This window comes from Carcharodon carcharias, chromosome 24 (assembly GCF_017639515.1).
Source record: "Carcharodon carcharias isolate sCarCar2 chromosome 24, sCarCar2.pri, whole genome shotgun sequence".
NCBI lineage: Eukaryota > Metazoa > Chordata > Chondrichthyes > Lamniformes > Lamnidae > Carcharodon > Carcharodon carcharias.
This window is the reverse complement of record NC_054490.1, coordinates 13,179,065-13,194,148: the sequence shown is the minus strand read 5'-3', so window position 1 is coordinate 13,194,148 and position 15,084 is coordinate 13,179,065. Positions and strand designations below refer to the sequence as shown.

At 61.3% G+C, this 15,084-nt stretch overlaps 1 protein-coding gene across 1 annotated transcript in view; it reads right to left on the bottom strand.

Moving 5' to 3' along the window:
* LOC121269401 (NAD(P)(+)--arginine ADP-ribosyltransferase 2-like) overlaps nt 1-15,084 on the bottom strand; it is a 204,369-nt gene that overhangs the window by 149,732 nt on the left and 39,553 nt on the right. The window lies entirely within an intron of this gene.

The following is a 15,084-nucleotide window of genomic DNA, read 5'->3' as shown; positions in this document are numbered from 1 at the left end:
GCGTTCCACACTGTCGGAGGGACAGTACTGAGGGAGTGCCGCACTGGCGGAGGGTCAGTACTGAGGGAGTGCCACACTGTCGGAGTGTCAGTACTGAGGGAGTGCCGCACTGTCGGATGGACAGTACTGAGGGAGTGCCGCACTGTCGGAGGGTCAGTATTCAGGGAGTGCCGCACTGTCGGAGGGACAGTACTGAGGGAGTGCCTCACTGTCGGACCGTCAGTACTGAGGGACCTCTGCACTGTCGGAGGGTCAGTACTGAGGGAGCGTCGTACTGTCGGAGGGTCTGAACTGAGGGATCGCCGCACTTTTGGAGGGGCGGTACTGAGGGAGCGCCGCAATGTCGGAGGGTCAGTACTGAAGGCTCAGTGCACTGTCGGAGGGTCAGTACTGATGGAGCGCAGCACTGTCGTGGGTCAATACTGAGGGAGCTGTGCACTGTCGGAGGGTAAGTACTGAGGGAGTGGCGCACTGTCAGAGGGTTAGTACTGAGGGAGTGCCGCACTGTCGCAGGGACAGTACTGAGGGAGTTCCGCACTGTCGGAGGGTCAGTACTGAGGGACCGCTGCAACTGTCGGAGTGTCAGTATTGAGGGAGTGTTGCACTGTCGGAGGGACAGTACTGAGGGAGTGCCGCACTGTCGGACGGACGGTACTGAGGGAGTGCCGCACTGTCGGAGGGACAGACTGAGGGAGTGCCGCACTGACGGAGGGACAGTACTGAGGGAGTGCCACACTGTCGGAGGGACAGTACTGAGGGAGTGCCACACTGTCGGAGGGACAGTACTGAGGGAGTGCCGCACTGTCGGAGGGTCAGTACTGAGGGAATGCCGCACTGTCAGAGGGTCAGTACTGAGGGAGCGCAGCCCTGTCGGAGGGTCAGTACTGAGGGAGCGCCGCAATGCCGGAGCGTCACTGCTGAGGGAGCGCCGCACTGCCGGCGGGTCCCTAATGAGGGAGCGCCGCACTGCCGGAGCGTCACTGCTGAGGGAGCGCCGCACTGCCGGAGGGTCAGTAATGAGGGAGCGCCTCACTGAGTGTTAATACTGAGGGTGCGCTGCACTAATCGAGGGTCACTACTGAGGGAAGGCTGCACTGTTGGAGGGCCAGTACTGCGGGAGTGATGCACTGCCTGAGGGCCAGCACTGAGTGAGTGCCGCACTGTCGGAGGGTCAGTACTAAGGGAGCGCCCCACTTTCGGAGGGACAGTACTGAGGGAGTGCCCCACTTTCGGAGGGACAGTACTGAGGCAGTTCCGCACTGTCGGAGGGACAATACTGAGGGAATGCCGGAATGTCGGAGGATCAGTACTGAGGGAGTGCCGCACTGTCGGAGGGTCAATACAGAGGGAGCGCCGCACTGCCGGAGGGTAAGTAATGAGGCAGCGCCGCACTGTTGGAGTGTTAATACTGAGGGTGCGCTGCACTAATCGAGGGTCACTACTGAGGGAAGGCTGCACTGCATGAGGGCCAGCACTGAGGGAGTGCCGCACTGTCGGAGGGTCAGTACAAAGGGTGCGCTGCACTGTCAGAGGGTAAGTACTGAGGGAGTACCGCACTGTCGGAGGGACAGTACTGAGGGAGTGCCCCACTGTCGGAGGGACAGTACTGAGGGAGTGCCGCACTGTCGGAGGGACAGTAATGAGCGAGTGCCGCACTGTCGGAGGGACAGTACTGAGGGAGTGCCGCACTGTCGGAGGGACAGTACTGAAGGAGTGCCACACTGTCGGAGGGACAGTACTGAGGGAGTGCCGCACTGTCGGAGGGACATTACTGAGGGAGTGCCGCACTGTCGGAGGGACAGTACTGAGCGACTGCCGCACTGTCGGAGGGACAGTACTGAGGGAGTGCCACACTGTCGGAGGGACAGTACTGAGGGCGTGCCGCACTGTCGGAGGGACAGTACTGAGGGAGTGCCGCACTGTCGGAGGGTCAGTACTGAGGGAGTGCCGCACTGTCGGAGGGTCAGTACTGAGGGAGTGCCGCACTGTCGGAGGGTCAGTACTGAGGGAGTGCCGCACTGTCGGAGGGACAGTACTGAGGGAGTGCCGCACTGTCGGAGGGTCAGTATTCAGGGAGTGCCGCACTGTCGGAGGGACAGTACTGAGGGAGTGCCGCAATGTCGGTGGGACAGTACTGAAGGAGTGCCTCACTGTCGGTGGGACAGTACTGAAGGAATGCCGCACTGTCGGAGGGACAGTACTGAGGGCGTGCCGCACAGTCGGTGGGACAGTACTGAGTGAGCGCCGCACTGTCGGAGGGACAGTACTGAGTGAGCGCCCCACTGTCGGAGGGACAGTACTGAGAGAGTGCCCCACTGTCGGAGGGACAGTACTGAGGGAGTGCCGCACTGTCGGAGGGACAGTACTGAGGGAGTGCCGCACTGTTGGAGGGACAGTACTGAGGGAGTGCCGCACTGTCGGAGGGACAGTACTGAAGGAGTGCCGCACTGTCGGAGGGACAGTACTGAGGGCGTGCCGCACTGTCGGAGAGCCAGAACTGAGGGAGCGCCTCACTGTCGCAGGTTCAGTACTGAGGGAGTGCCGCACTGTCGGAGGGTCAGTACTGAGGGAGTGCCGCACTGTCGGAGTGTCAGTACTGAGGGAGTGCCGCACTGTCGGAGGGAAAGTACTGAGGGAGTGCCGCACTGTCGGAGAGTCAGTATTCAGGGAGTGGCGCACTGTCGGATGGACAGTACTGAGTGTGTGCCGCACTGTCGGAGGGACAGACTGAGGGAGTGCCGCACTGTCGGAGGGACAGTACTGAGGGAGTGCCGCACTGTCGGAGGGACAGACTGAGGGAGTGCCGCACTGTCGGAGGGACAGTACTGAGGGAGTGCCGCACTTCGGCGGGATAGTACTGAGGGAGTGCCGCACTGTCGGAGGGACAGTACTGAGGGAGTGCCGCACTGTCAGAGGGACAGTACTGAGGGAGTGCCGCACTGTCAGAGGGACAGTACTGAGGGAGTGCCGCACTGTCGGACGGACAGTACTGAGGGAGTGCCGCACTGTCGGAGGGACAGACTGAGGGAGTGCCGCACTTGCGGAGGGACAGTACTGAGGGAGTGCCGCACTGTCGGAGGGACAGTACTGAGGGAGTGCCACACTGTCGGAGGGACAGTACTGAGGGAGTGCCGCACTGTCGGTGGGTCAGTACTGAGGGAATGCCGCACTGTCAGAGGGTCAGTACTGAGGGAGCGCAGCACTGCCGGCGGGTCAGTAATGAGGGAGCGCCGCAATGCCGGAGCGTCACTGCTGAGGGAGCGCCGCACTGCCGGAGGGTCAGTAATGAGGGAGCGCCTCACTGTCTGAGTGTTATTACTGAGGGTGCGCTGCACTAATCGAGGGTCACTATTGAGGGAAGGCTGCACTGTTGGAGGGCCAGTACTGCGGGAGTGATGCACTGCCTGAGGGCCAGCACTGAGGGAGAGCCGCACTGTCGGCGGGTCAGTACTAAGGGAGCGCTGCACTGTTGGAGTGTCAGTACTTAGGGAGCGCTGCACTGTCCGAGGCTAAGTACTGAGGGAACGCCTCACTGTCGGAGGGACAGTACTGAGTGAGCGCCGCACAGTCGGAGGGACAGTACTGAGGGAGTGCCCCACTTTCGGAGGGACAGTACTGAGGGAGTGCCGCACTGTCGGAGGGACAATACTGAGGGAGTGCCGGAATGTCGGAGGATCAGTACTGAGGGAGTGCCGCACTGTCGGAGGGTCAGTACAGAGGGAGCGCCGCACTGCCGGAGGGTAAGTAATGAGGGAGCGCCGCACAGTCGGAGTGTTAATACTGAGGGTGCGCTGCACTAATCGAGGGTCACTACTGAGGGAAGGCTGCACTGCATGAGGGCCAGCACTGAGGGAGTGCCGCACTGTCGGAGGGTCAGTAACGAGGGAGTGCCGCACTGTCGGAGGGACAGTACTGAGGGAGTGACCCACTGTCGGAGGGACAGTACTGAGGGAGTGCCGCACTGTCGGAGGGACAGTACTGAGGGAGTGCCGCACTGTCGGAGGGACAGTACAGAGGGAGTGCCGCACTGTCGGAGGGACAGTACTGAGGGCGTGCCGCACTGTCGGAGGTACAGTACTGAGGGCGTGCCGCACTGTCGGAGGCACAGTACTGAGGGAGTGCCGCACTGTCGGAGGGTCAGTACTGAGGGAGTGCCGCACTGTCGGAGTGTCAGTACTGAGGGAGTGCCGCACTGTCGGAGGGACAGTACTGAGGGAGTGCCGCACTGTCGGAGGGTCAGTATTCAGGGAGTGCCGCACTGTCGGAGGGACAGTACTTAGGGAGTGCCTCACTGTCGGACGGTCAGTACTGAGGGACCTCTGCACTGTTGGAGTGTCAGTATTGAGGGAGTGTTGCACGGTCGGAGGGTCAGTACTGAGAGAGCGCAGTACTGTCGGAGGGTCTGAACTGAGGGATCGCCGCACTGTTGGAGGGGCGGTACTGAGGGAGCGCCGCAATGTCGGAGGGTCAGTACTGAAGGCGCAGTGCACTGTCGGAGGGTCAGTACTGATGGAGCGCAGCACTGTCGGTGGGTCAATACTGAGGGAGCTGTGCACTGTCGGAGGGTAAGTACTGAGGGAGTGGCGCACTGTCAGAGGGTCAGTACTGAGGGAGTGCCGCACTGTCGCAGGGACAGTACTGAGGGAGTTCCGCACTGTCGGAGGGTCAGTACTGATGGACCGCTGCAACTGTCGGAGAGACAGTACTGAGGGAGTGCCACACTGTCGGAGGGACAGTACTGAGGGAGTGCCGCACGGTCGGAGGGTCAGTACTGATGGAGCGCTGCACTGTCGGTTGGTCAATACTAAGGGAGCTGTGCACTGTCGGAGGCTAAGTACTGAGGGAGTGGCACACTGTCAGAGGGTCAGTACTGAGGGAGTGCCGCACTGTCGCAGGGACAGTACTGAGGGAGTTCCGCACTGTCGGAGGGTCAGTACTGAGGGACCGCTGCAACTGTCGGAGTGTCAGTATTGAGCGAGTGTTGCACTGTCAGAGGGTCAGTACTGAGTGAGCGCCGCACTGTCGCAGGGACAGTACTGAGGGAGTTCCGCACTGTCGGAGGGTCAGTACTGAGGGAGTGCCGCACTGTCGGAGGGACAGTACTGAGGGAGTGCCGCACTGTCGGAGGGACAGTACTGAGGGAGTGCCGCACTGTCGGAGGGACAATACTGAGGGAGTGCCGCACTGTCGGAGGGACAGACTGAGGGAGTGCCGCACTGGCGGAGGGACAGTACTGAGGGAGTGCCGCACTGTCGGAGGGATAGTACTGAGGGAGTGCCACACTGTCGGAGGGACAGTACTGAGGGAGTGCCGCACTGTCGGGGGGTCAGTACTGAGGGAATGCCGCACTGTCAGAGGGTCAGTACTGAGGGAATGCCGCACTGTCGGAGGGTCAGTACTGAGGGAGCGCCGCACTGCAGGAGGGTCACTGCTGAGGGAGCGCCGCACTGCCGGCGGGTCAGTAATGAGGGAGCGCCGCACTGCCGGAGCGTCACTGCTGAGGGAGCGCCGCACTGCCGGAGGGTCAGTAATGAGGGAGCGCCTCACTGTCTGAGTGTTAATACTGAGGGTGCGCTGCACTAATCGAGGGTCACTACTGAGGGAAGGCTGCACTGTTGGAGGGACAGTACTGCGGGAGTGATGCACTGCCTGAGGGCCAGCACGGAGGGAGTTCCGCACTGTCGGAGGGTCAGTACTAAGGGAGCGCTGCACTGTCGGAGGGTCAGTACTGAGTGAGCGCCGCACAGTCGGAGGGACAGTACTGAGGGAGTGCCCCACTTTCGGAGGGACAGTACTGAGGGAGTGCCGCACTGTCGGAGGGACAATACTGAGGGAGTGCAGCAATGTCGGAGGGTCAGTACAGAGGGAGCGCCGCACTGCCGGAGGGTTAGTAATGAGGGAGCGCCGCACTGTCGGAGTGTTAGTACTGAGGGTGCGCTGCACTAATCGAGGGTCACTACTGAGGGAAGGCTGCACTGCATGAGGGCCAGCACTGAGGGAGCGCCGCACTGTCGGAGGGTCAGTACTAAGGGAGCGCTGCACTGTCAGAGGGTAAGTACTGAGGGAGTGCCGCACTGTCGGAGTGTCAGTACTGAGGGAGTGCCGCACTGTTGGAGGGACAGTACTGAGGGAGTGCCCCACTGTCGGAGGGTCAGTATTCAGGGAGTGCCGCACTGTCGGAGGGACAGTACTGGGGGAGTGCCTCACTGTCGGACGGTCAGTACTGAGGGACCTCTGCACTGTCGGAGTGTCAGTATTGAGGGAGTGTTGCACTGTCGGAGGGTCAGTACTAAGGGAGCGCCGTATTGTCGGAGGGTCTGAACTGAGGGATCGCCGCACTGTTGGAGGGGCGGTACTGAGCGAGCGCCGCACTGTCGGAGGGTCAGTACTGAAGGCGCAGTGCACTGTCGGAGGATCAGTGCTGATGGAGCGCAGCACTGTCGGTGGGTCAATACTGAGGGAGCTGTGCACTGTCGGAGGGTAAGTACTGAGGGAGTGGTGCAGTGTCGGAGGGTCAGTACTGAGGGAGTGCCGCACTGTCGCAGGGACAGTACTGAGGGAGTTCCGCACTGTCGGAGGGTCAGTACTGAGGGACCGCTGCAACTGTCGGAGTGTCAGTATTGAGGGAGTGTTGCACTGTCGGAGGGTCAGTACTGAGGGAGTGCCGCACTGTCGGAGAGACAGTACTGAGGGAGTGCCGCACTGTCGGAGGGACAGTACTGAGGGAGTGCCACACTGTTGGAGGGTCAGTATTCAGGGAGTGCCGCACTGTCGGAGGGACAGTGCTGAGGGAGTGCCTCACTGTCGGACAGTCAGTACTGAGGGACCTCTGCACTGTCGGAGTTTCAGTATTGAGGGAGTGTTGCACTGTCGGAGGGTCAGTAATGAGGGAGCGCCGTATTGACGGAGGGTCTGAACTGAGGGATCGCCGCACTGTTGGAGAGGCGGTACTGAGGGAGCGCCGCACTGTCGGAGGGTCAGTACTGAAGGCGCAGTGCACTGTCGGAGGGTCAGTACTGATGGAGCGCAGCACTGTCGGTGGGTCAATACTGAGGGAGCTGTGCACTGTCGGAGGGTAAGTACTGAGGGAGTGGCGCACTGTCAGAGGGTCAGTACTGAGGGAGTGCCGCACTGTCGCAGGGACAGTACTGAGGGAGTTCCGCACTGTCGGAGGGTCAGTACTGATGGACCGCTGCAACTGTCGGAGAGACAGTACTGAGGGAGTGCCACACTGTCGGAGGGACAGTACTGAGGGAGTGCCGCACGGTCGGAGGGTCAGTACTGATGGAGCGGTGCACTGTCGGTTGGTCAATACTAAGGGAGCTGTGCACTGTCGGAGGCTAAGTACTGAGGGAGTGGCACACTGTCAGAGGGTCAGTACTGAGGGAGTGCCGCACTGTCGCAGGGACAGTACTGAGGGAGTTCCGCACTGTCGGAGGGTCAGTACTGAGGGACCGCTGCAACTGTCGGAGTGTCAGTATTGAGCGAGTGTTGCACTGTCAGAGGGTCAGTACTGAGGGAGTGCCGCACTGTCGCAGGGACAGTACTGAGGGAGTTCCGCACTGTCGGAGGGTCAGTACTGAGGGAGTGCCGCACTGTCGGAGGGACAGTACTGAGGGAGTGCCGCACTGTCGGAGGGACAGTACTGAGGGAGTGCCGCACTGTCGGAGGGACAATACTGAGGGAGTGCCGCACTGTCGGAGGGACAGACTGAGGGAGTGCCGCACTGGCGGAGGGACAGTACTGAGGGAGTGCCGCACTGTCGGAGGGATAGTACTGAGGGAGTGCCACACTGTCGGAGGGACAGTACTGAGGGAGTGCCGCACTGTCGGAGGGTCAGTACTGAGGGAATGCCGCACTGTCAGAGGGTCAGTACTGAGGGAGCGCAGCACTGTCGGAGGGTCAAAACTGAGGGAGCGCCGCACTGCAGGAGCGTCACTGCTGAGGGAGCGCCGCACTGCCGGCGGGTCAGTAATGAGGGAGCGCCGCACTGCCGGAGCGTCACTGCTGAGGGAGCGCCGCACTGCCGGAGGGTCAGTAATGAGGGAGCGCCTCACTGTCTGAGTGTTAATACTGAGGGTGCGCTGCACTAATCGAGGGTCACTACTGAGGGAAGGCTGCACTGTTGGAGGGACAGTACTGCGGGAGTGATGCACTGCCTGAGGGCCAGCACGGAGGGAGTTCCGCACTGTCGGAGGGTCAGTACTAAGGGAGCGCTGCACTGTCGGAGGGTCAGTACTGAGTGAGCGCCGCACAGTCGGAGGGACAGTACTGAGGGAGTGCCCCACTTTCGGAGGGACAGTACTGAGGGAGTGCCGCACTGTCGGAGGGACAATACTGAGGGAGTGCAGCAATGTCGGAGGTTCAGTACTGAGGGATTGCCGCACTGCCGGAGGGTTAGTAATGAGGGAGCGCCGCACTGCCGGAGGGTTAGTAATGAGGGAGCGCCGCACTGTCGGAGTGTTAGTACTGAGGGTGCGCTGCACTAATCGAGGGTCACTACTGAGGGAAGGCTGCACTGCATGAGGGCCAGCACTGAGGGAGCGCCGCACTGTCGGAGGGTCAGTACTAAGGGAGCGCTGCACTGTCAGAGGGTAAGTACTGAGGGAGTGCCGCACTGTCGGAGTGTCAGTACTGAGGGAGTGCCGCACTGTCGGAGGGACAGTACTGAGGGAGTGCCGCACTGTCGGAGGGTCAGTATTCAGGGAGTGCCGCACTGTCGGAGGGACAGTACTGGGGGAGTGCCTCACTGTCGGACGGTCAGTACTGAGGGACCTCTGCACTGTCGGAGTGTCAGTATTGAGGGAGTGTTGCACTGTCGGAGGGTCAGTACTAAGGGAGCGCCGTATTGTCGGAGGGTCTGAACTGAGGGATCGCCGCACTGTTGGAGGGGCGGTACTGAGCGAGCGCCGCACTGTCGGAGGGTCAGTACTGAAGGCGCAGTGCACTGTCGGAGGATCAGTGCTGATGGAGCGCAGCACTGTCGGTGGGTCAATACTGAGGGAGCTGTGCACTGTCGGAGGGTAAGTACTGAGGGAGTGGTGCAGTGTCGGAGGGTCAGTACTGAGGGAGTGCCGCACTGTCGCAGGGACAGTACTGAGGGAGTTCCGCACTGTCGGAGGGTCAGTACTGAGGGACCGCTGCAACTGTCGGAGTGTCAGTATTGAGGGAGTGTTGCACTGTCGGAGGGTCAGTACTGAGGGAGCTCTGCACTGTTGGAGGGTCAGTACTGAGGGAGTGCCGCACTGTCGAAGAGACAGTACTGAGGGAGTGCCGTACTGTCGGAGGGACAGTACTGAGGGAGTGCCGCACGGTTGGAGGGTCAGTACTGATGGAGCGCTGCACTGTCGGTTGGTCAATACTGAGGGAGCTGTGCACTGTCGGAGGGTAAGTACTGAGGGAGTGGCACACTGTCGGAGGGTCAGTACTGAGGGAGTGCCGCACTGTCGCAGGGACAGTACTGAGGGAGTTCCGCACTGTCGGAGGGTCAGTACTGAGGGACCGCTGCAACTGTCGGAGTGTCAGTATTGAGGGAGTGCTGCACTGTCGGAGGGTCAGTACTGAGGGAGCTCTGCACTGTTGGAGGGTCAGTACTGAGGGAGTGCCGCACTGTCGAAGAGACAGTACTGAGGGAGTGCCGTACTGTCGGAGGGACAGTACTGAGGGAGTGCCGCACTGTCGGAGTGTCAGTACTGAGGGAGTGCCGCACTGTCGGAGGGACAGTACTGAGGGAGTGCCGCACTGTCGGAGGGTCAGTATTCAGGGAGTGCCGCACTGTCGGAGGGACAGTACTGGGGGAGTGCCTCACTGTCGGACGGTCAGTACTGAGGGACCTCTGCACTGTCGGAGTGTCAGTATTGAGGGAGTGTTGCACTGTCGGAGGGTCAGTACTAAGGGAGCGCCGTATTGTCGGAGGGTCTGAACTGAGGGATCGCCGCACTGTTGGAGGGGCGGTACTGAGCGAGCGCCGCACTGTCGGAGGGTCAGTACTGAAGGCGCAGTGCACTGTCGGAGGATCAGTGCTGATGGAGCGCAGCACTGTCGGTGGGTCAATACTGAGGGAGCTGTGCACTGTCGGAGGGTAAGTACTGAGGGAGTGGTGCAGTGTCGGAGGGTCAGTACTGAGGGAGTGCCGCACTGTCGCAGGGACAGTACTGAGGGAGTTCCGCACTGTCGGAGGGTCAGTACTGAGGGACCGCTGCAACTGTCGGAGTGTCAGTATTGAGGGAGTGTTGCACTGTCGGAGGGTCAGTACTGAGGGAGCTCTGCACTGTAGGAGGGTCAGTACTGAGGGAGTGCCGCACTGTCGAAGAGACAGTACTGAGGGAGTGCCGCACTGTCGGAGGGACAGTACTGAGGGAGTGCCGCACGGTTGGAGGGTCAGTACTGATGGAGCGCTGCACTGTCGGTTGGTCAATACTGAGGGAGCTGTGCACTGTCGGAGGGTAAGTACTGAGGGAGTGGCACACTGTCGGAGGGTCAGTACTGAGGGAGTGCCGCACTGTCGCAGGGACAGTACTGAGGGAGTTCCGCACTGTCGGAGGGTCAGTACTGAGGGACCGCTGCAACTGTCGGAGTGTCAGTATTGAGGGAGTGCTGCACTGTCGGAGGGTCAGTACTGAGGGAGCTCTGCACTGTTGGAGGGTCAGTACTGAGGGAGTGCCGCACTGTCGAAGAGACAGTACTGAGGGAGTGCCGTACTGTCGGAGGGACAGTACTGAGGGAGTGCTGCACTGTCGGAGGGACAGTACTGAGGGAGTGCCGCACTGTCGGAGGGGCAGTGCTGAGGGAGTGCCGCACTGTCGGAGGGAAAGTACTGAGGGAGTGCTGCACTGTCGGAGGGACAGTACTGAGGGAGTGCCGCACTGTCGGAGGTACAATACTGAGGGAGTGCCGCACTGTTGGACGGACAGTACTGAGGGAGTGCCGCACTGTCGGAGGGACAGACTGAGGGAGTGCCGCACTGGCGGTGGGACAGTACTGAGGGAGTGCCGCACTGTCGGAGGGATAGTACTGAGGGAGTGCCACACTGTCGGAGGGACAGTACTGAGGGAGTGCCGCACTGTCGGAGGGTCAGTACTGAGGGAATGCCACACTGTCAGAGGGTCAGTACTGAGGGAGCGCAGCACTGTCGGAGGGTCAGTACTGAGGGAGCGCCGCACTGCCGGAGCGTCACTGCTGAGGGAGCGCTGCACTGCCGGCGGGTCAGTAATGAGGGAGCGCCGCACTGCCGGAGCGTCACTGCTGAGGGAGCGCCGCACTGCCGGAGGGTCAGTAATGAGGGAGCGCCTCACTGTCTGAGTGTTAATACTGAGGGTGCGCTGCACTAATCGAGGGTCACTACTGAGGGAAGGCTGCACTGTTGGAGGGACAGTACTGCGGGAGTGATGCACTGCCTGAGGGCCAGCACTGAGGGAGTGCCGCACTGTCGGAGGGTCAGTACTAAGGGAGCGCTGCACTGTCGGAGGGTCAGTACTGAGGGAGCGCTGCACTGTCGGAGGCTAAGTACTGAGGGAGCGCCGCACTCTCGGAGGGACAGTACTGAGTGAGCGCCGCACAGTCGGAGGGACAGTACTGAGGGAGTGCCCCACTTTCGGAGGGACAGTACTGAGGGAGTGCCGCACTGTCGGAGGGACACTACTGAGGGAGTGCTGCAATGTCGGAGGATCAGTACTGAGGGAGTGCCGCACTGTCGGAGGGTCAGTACAGAGGGAGCGCCGCACTGCCGTAGGGTTAGTAATGAGGGAGCGCCGCACTGTCGGAGTGTTAATACTGAGGGTGCGCTGCACTAATCGAGGGTCACTACTGAGGGAAGGCTGCACTGCATGAGGGCCAGCACTGAGGGAGCGCCGCACTGTCGGAGGGTCAGTACTAAGGGAGCGCTGCACTGTCAGAGGGTAAGTACTGAGGGAGTGCCGCAAAGTCGGAGGGACAGTACTGAGTGAGCGCCGCACTGTCGGAGGGACAGTACTGAGGGAGTGCCCCACTGTCGGAGGGACAGTACTGAGGGAGTGCCGCACTGTCGGAGGGACAATACAGAGGGTGTGCCGCACTGTCGGAGGGACAGTATTGAGGGAGTGCCGCTCTGTCGGAGGGACAGTACTGAAAGAGTGCCGCACAGTCGGAGGGACAGTACTGAGGGAGCACCGCCCTGTCGGAGGGTCAGTACTGAGGAGGTTCCGAACTGTCGGAGTGTTAATACTGAGGATGCGCCGCACTGTCGGAGGGGCTGTACTGAGGGAGCGCCGCACTGTCGGAGGGTCAGTACTGAGGGCACGCTGCACTGTCGGAGGGTCAGTACTGAGGGAGCGCTGCACTGTCGGAGGGTCAGTACTGAGGGAGCTTTGCAATGTCGGAGGTTCAGTACTGAGGGAGTGCTGCACTGTCGGAGGGTCACTACTGAGGTAGCGCTGCACTGTCAGAGGGACAGTACTGAGGGAGTGCCGCACTGTCGGAGGGTCAGTACTGAGGGAATGCCGCACTGTCGGAGGGTCAGTACTGAGGGAGTGCGGCACTGTCGGAAGGTCAGTACTGAGGGAGCGCCGCACTGTCGGAGGGTCAGTACTGAGGGAGTACCGACCTGTCGGGGTGTTAATACTGAGGGTGCGCGTCACTGTCGGAGGGTCACTACTGAGGAAAGGCGGCACTGTTGGAGGGCCAGTATTGAGGGAGTGCTGCACTGCCTGAGGGCCAGCACTGAGCGAGTGCTATGCTTTCCGAGGGTCAGCACTGTGGGAGTGCCGCACTGTCGGAGGGGCTGTACTGAGGGTACGCTACACTGTCGGAAGGTCAGTACTGAGGGAGTGCCGCACTGTCGGAGGATCAGTACTGAGGGACCGCTGCACTGTCGGAGTGTCAGTATCGAGGGAGTGTTGCACTGTCGGAGGGTCAGCACTGAGGGAGTGCCGCACTGTCGGAGGGTCAGTACTGAGGGAGTGCGGCACTGTCGGAAGGTCAGTACTGAGGGAGCGCCGCACTGTCAGAGGGTCAGTACTGAGGGAGTACCGACCTGTCGGGGTGTTAATACTGAGGGTGCGCGTCACTGTCGGAGGGTCACTACTGAGGAAAGGCGGCACTGTTGGAGGGCCAGTATTGAGGGAGTGCTGCACTGCCTGAGGGCCAGCACTGAGCGAGTGCTATGCTTTCCGAGGGTCAGCACTGTGGGAGTGCCGCACTGTCGGAGGGGCTGTACTGAGGGTACGCTACACTGTCGGAAGGTCAGTACTGAGGGAGTGCCGCACTGTCGGAGGATCAGTACTGAGGGACCGCTGCACTGTCGGAGGGACGGTACTGAGGTAGTGCCGCATTGTCGGAGGGTCAGTACTGAGGGAGCGCCGCACTGTCGGAGGGACAGTACTGAGGGGGTACCGAACTGTCGGAGTGTTAATACTGAGGGTGCGTGGCACTGTCGGAGGGTCACTACTGAGGGAAGGCATGCACTGTCGGAGTTTTAGTACTGAGGGAGTGCCGCACTGTCGGAGGGTCGGTACTGAGGGAGCGCTGCACTGTCGGAGGGACGGTACTGAGGGAGTGCCGCACTGTCGGAGGGCCAGTACTGAGGGAGTGCTGCACTGCCTGAGGGCCAGCACTGAGCGAGTGCTGTGCTTTCGGAGGGTCAGGACTGAGGGAGTGCCGCACTGTCGGAGGGCTGTACTGAGGGAACGCTACACTGTCGGTGGGTCAGTACTGAGGGAGCGCCGCAATGTCGGAGGGTCAGAACTGAGGGCGCGCTGCACTGTCGGAGGGTCAGTACTGAGGGAGCGCCGCACTGTCGGAGGGTCAGTACTGAGGGAGCTCTGCACTGTCGGAGGGTCAGTACTGAGGGAGCGCCGCACTGTCGGAGGGTCAGTACTGAGGGAGCTCTGCACTGTCGGAGGGTCAGTACTGAGGGAGCGCCGCACTGTCGGAGGGTTAGTACTGAGGGAGCTCTGCACTGTCGGAGGGTCAGTACTGAGGGAGCGCCGCACTGTCGGAGGGTCAGTACTGAGGGAGCGCTGTATTGTCGGAGGGACAGTACTGACGTAGTGCCGCACTGTCGGAGGGACACTACTGAGGGAGTGCTGCAATGTCGGAGGATCAGTACTGAGGGAGTGCCGCACTGTCGGAGGGTCAGTACAGAGGGAGCGCCGCACTGCCGTAGGGTTAGTAATGAGGGAGCGCCGCACTGTCGGAGTGTTAATACTGAGGGTGCGCTGCACTAATCGAGGGTCACTACTGAGGGAAGGCTGCACTGCATGAGGGCCAGCACTGAGGGAGCGCCGCACTGTCGGAGGGTCAGTACTAAGGGAGCGCTGCACTGTCAGAGGGTAAGTACTGAGGGAGTGCCGAAAAGTCGGAGGGACAGTACTGAGTGAGCGCCCCACTGTCGGAGGGACAGTACTGAGGGAGTGCCGCACTGTCGGAGGGACAATACTGAGGGTGTGCCGCACTGTCGGAGGGACAGTACTGAAAGAGTGCCGCACAGTCGGAGGGTCAGTACTGAGGGAGCGCCGCACTGTCGGAGGGTCAGTACTGAGGGTGATCTGCACTGTCGGAGGGTCAGTACTGAGGGAGCGCCGCACTGTCGGAGGGACAGTACTGAGGGAGTGCCGCACTGTCGGAGGGTCAGTACTGAGGGAATGCCGCACTGTCAGAGGGTCAGTACTGAGGGAGCGCAGCACTGTCGGAGGGTCAGTACTGAGGGAGCGCCGCACTGCCGGAGCGTCACTGCTGAGGGAGCGCTGCACTGCCGGCGGGTCAGTAATGAGGGAGCGCCGCACTGCCGGAGCGTCACTGCTGAGGGAGCGCCGCACTGCCGGAGGGTCAGTAATGAGGGAGCGCCTCACTGTCTGAGTGTTAATACTGAGGGTGCGCTGCACTAATCGAGGGTCACTACTGAGGGAAGGCTGCACTGTTGGAGGGACAGTACTGCGGGAGTGATGCACTGCCTGAGGGCCAGCACTGAGGGATTGCCGCACTGTCGGAGGGTCAGTACTAAGGGAGCGCTGCACTGTCGGAGGGTCAGTACTGAGGGAGCGCTGCACTGTCGGAGGCTAAGTACTGAGGGAGCGCCGCACTCTCGGAGGGACAGTATTGAGTGAGCGC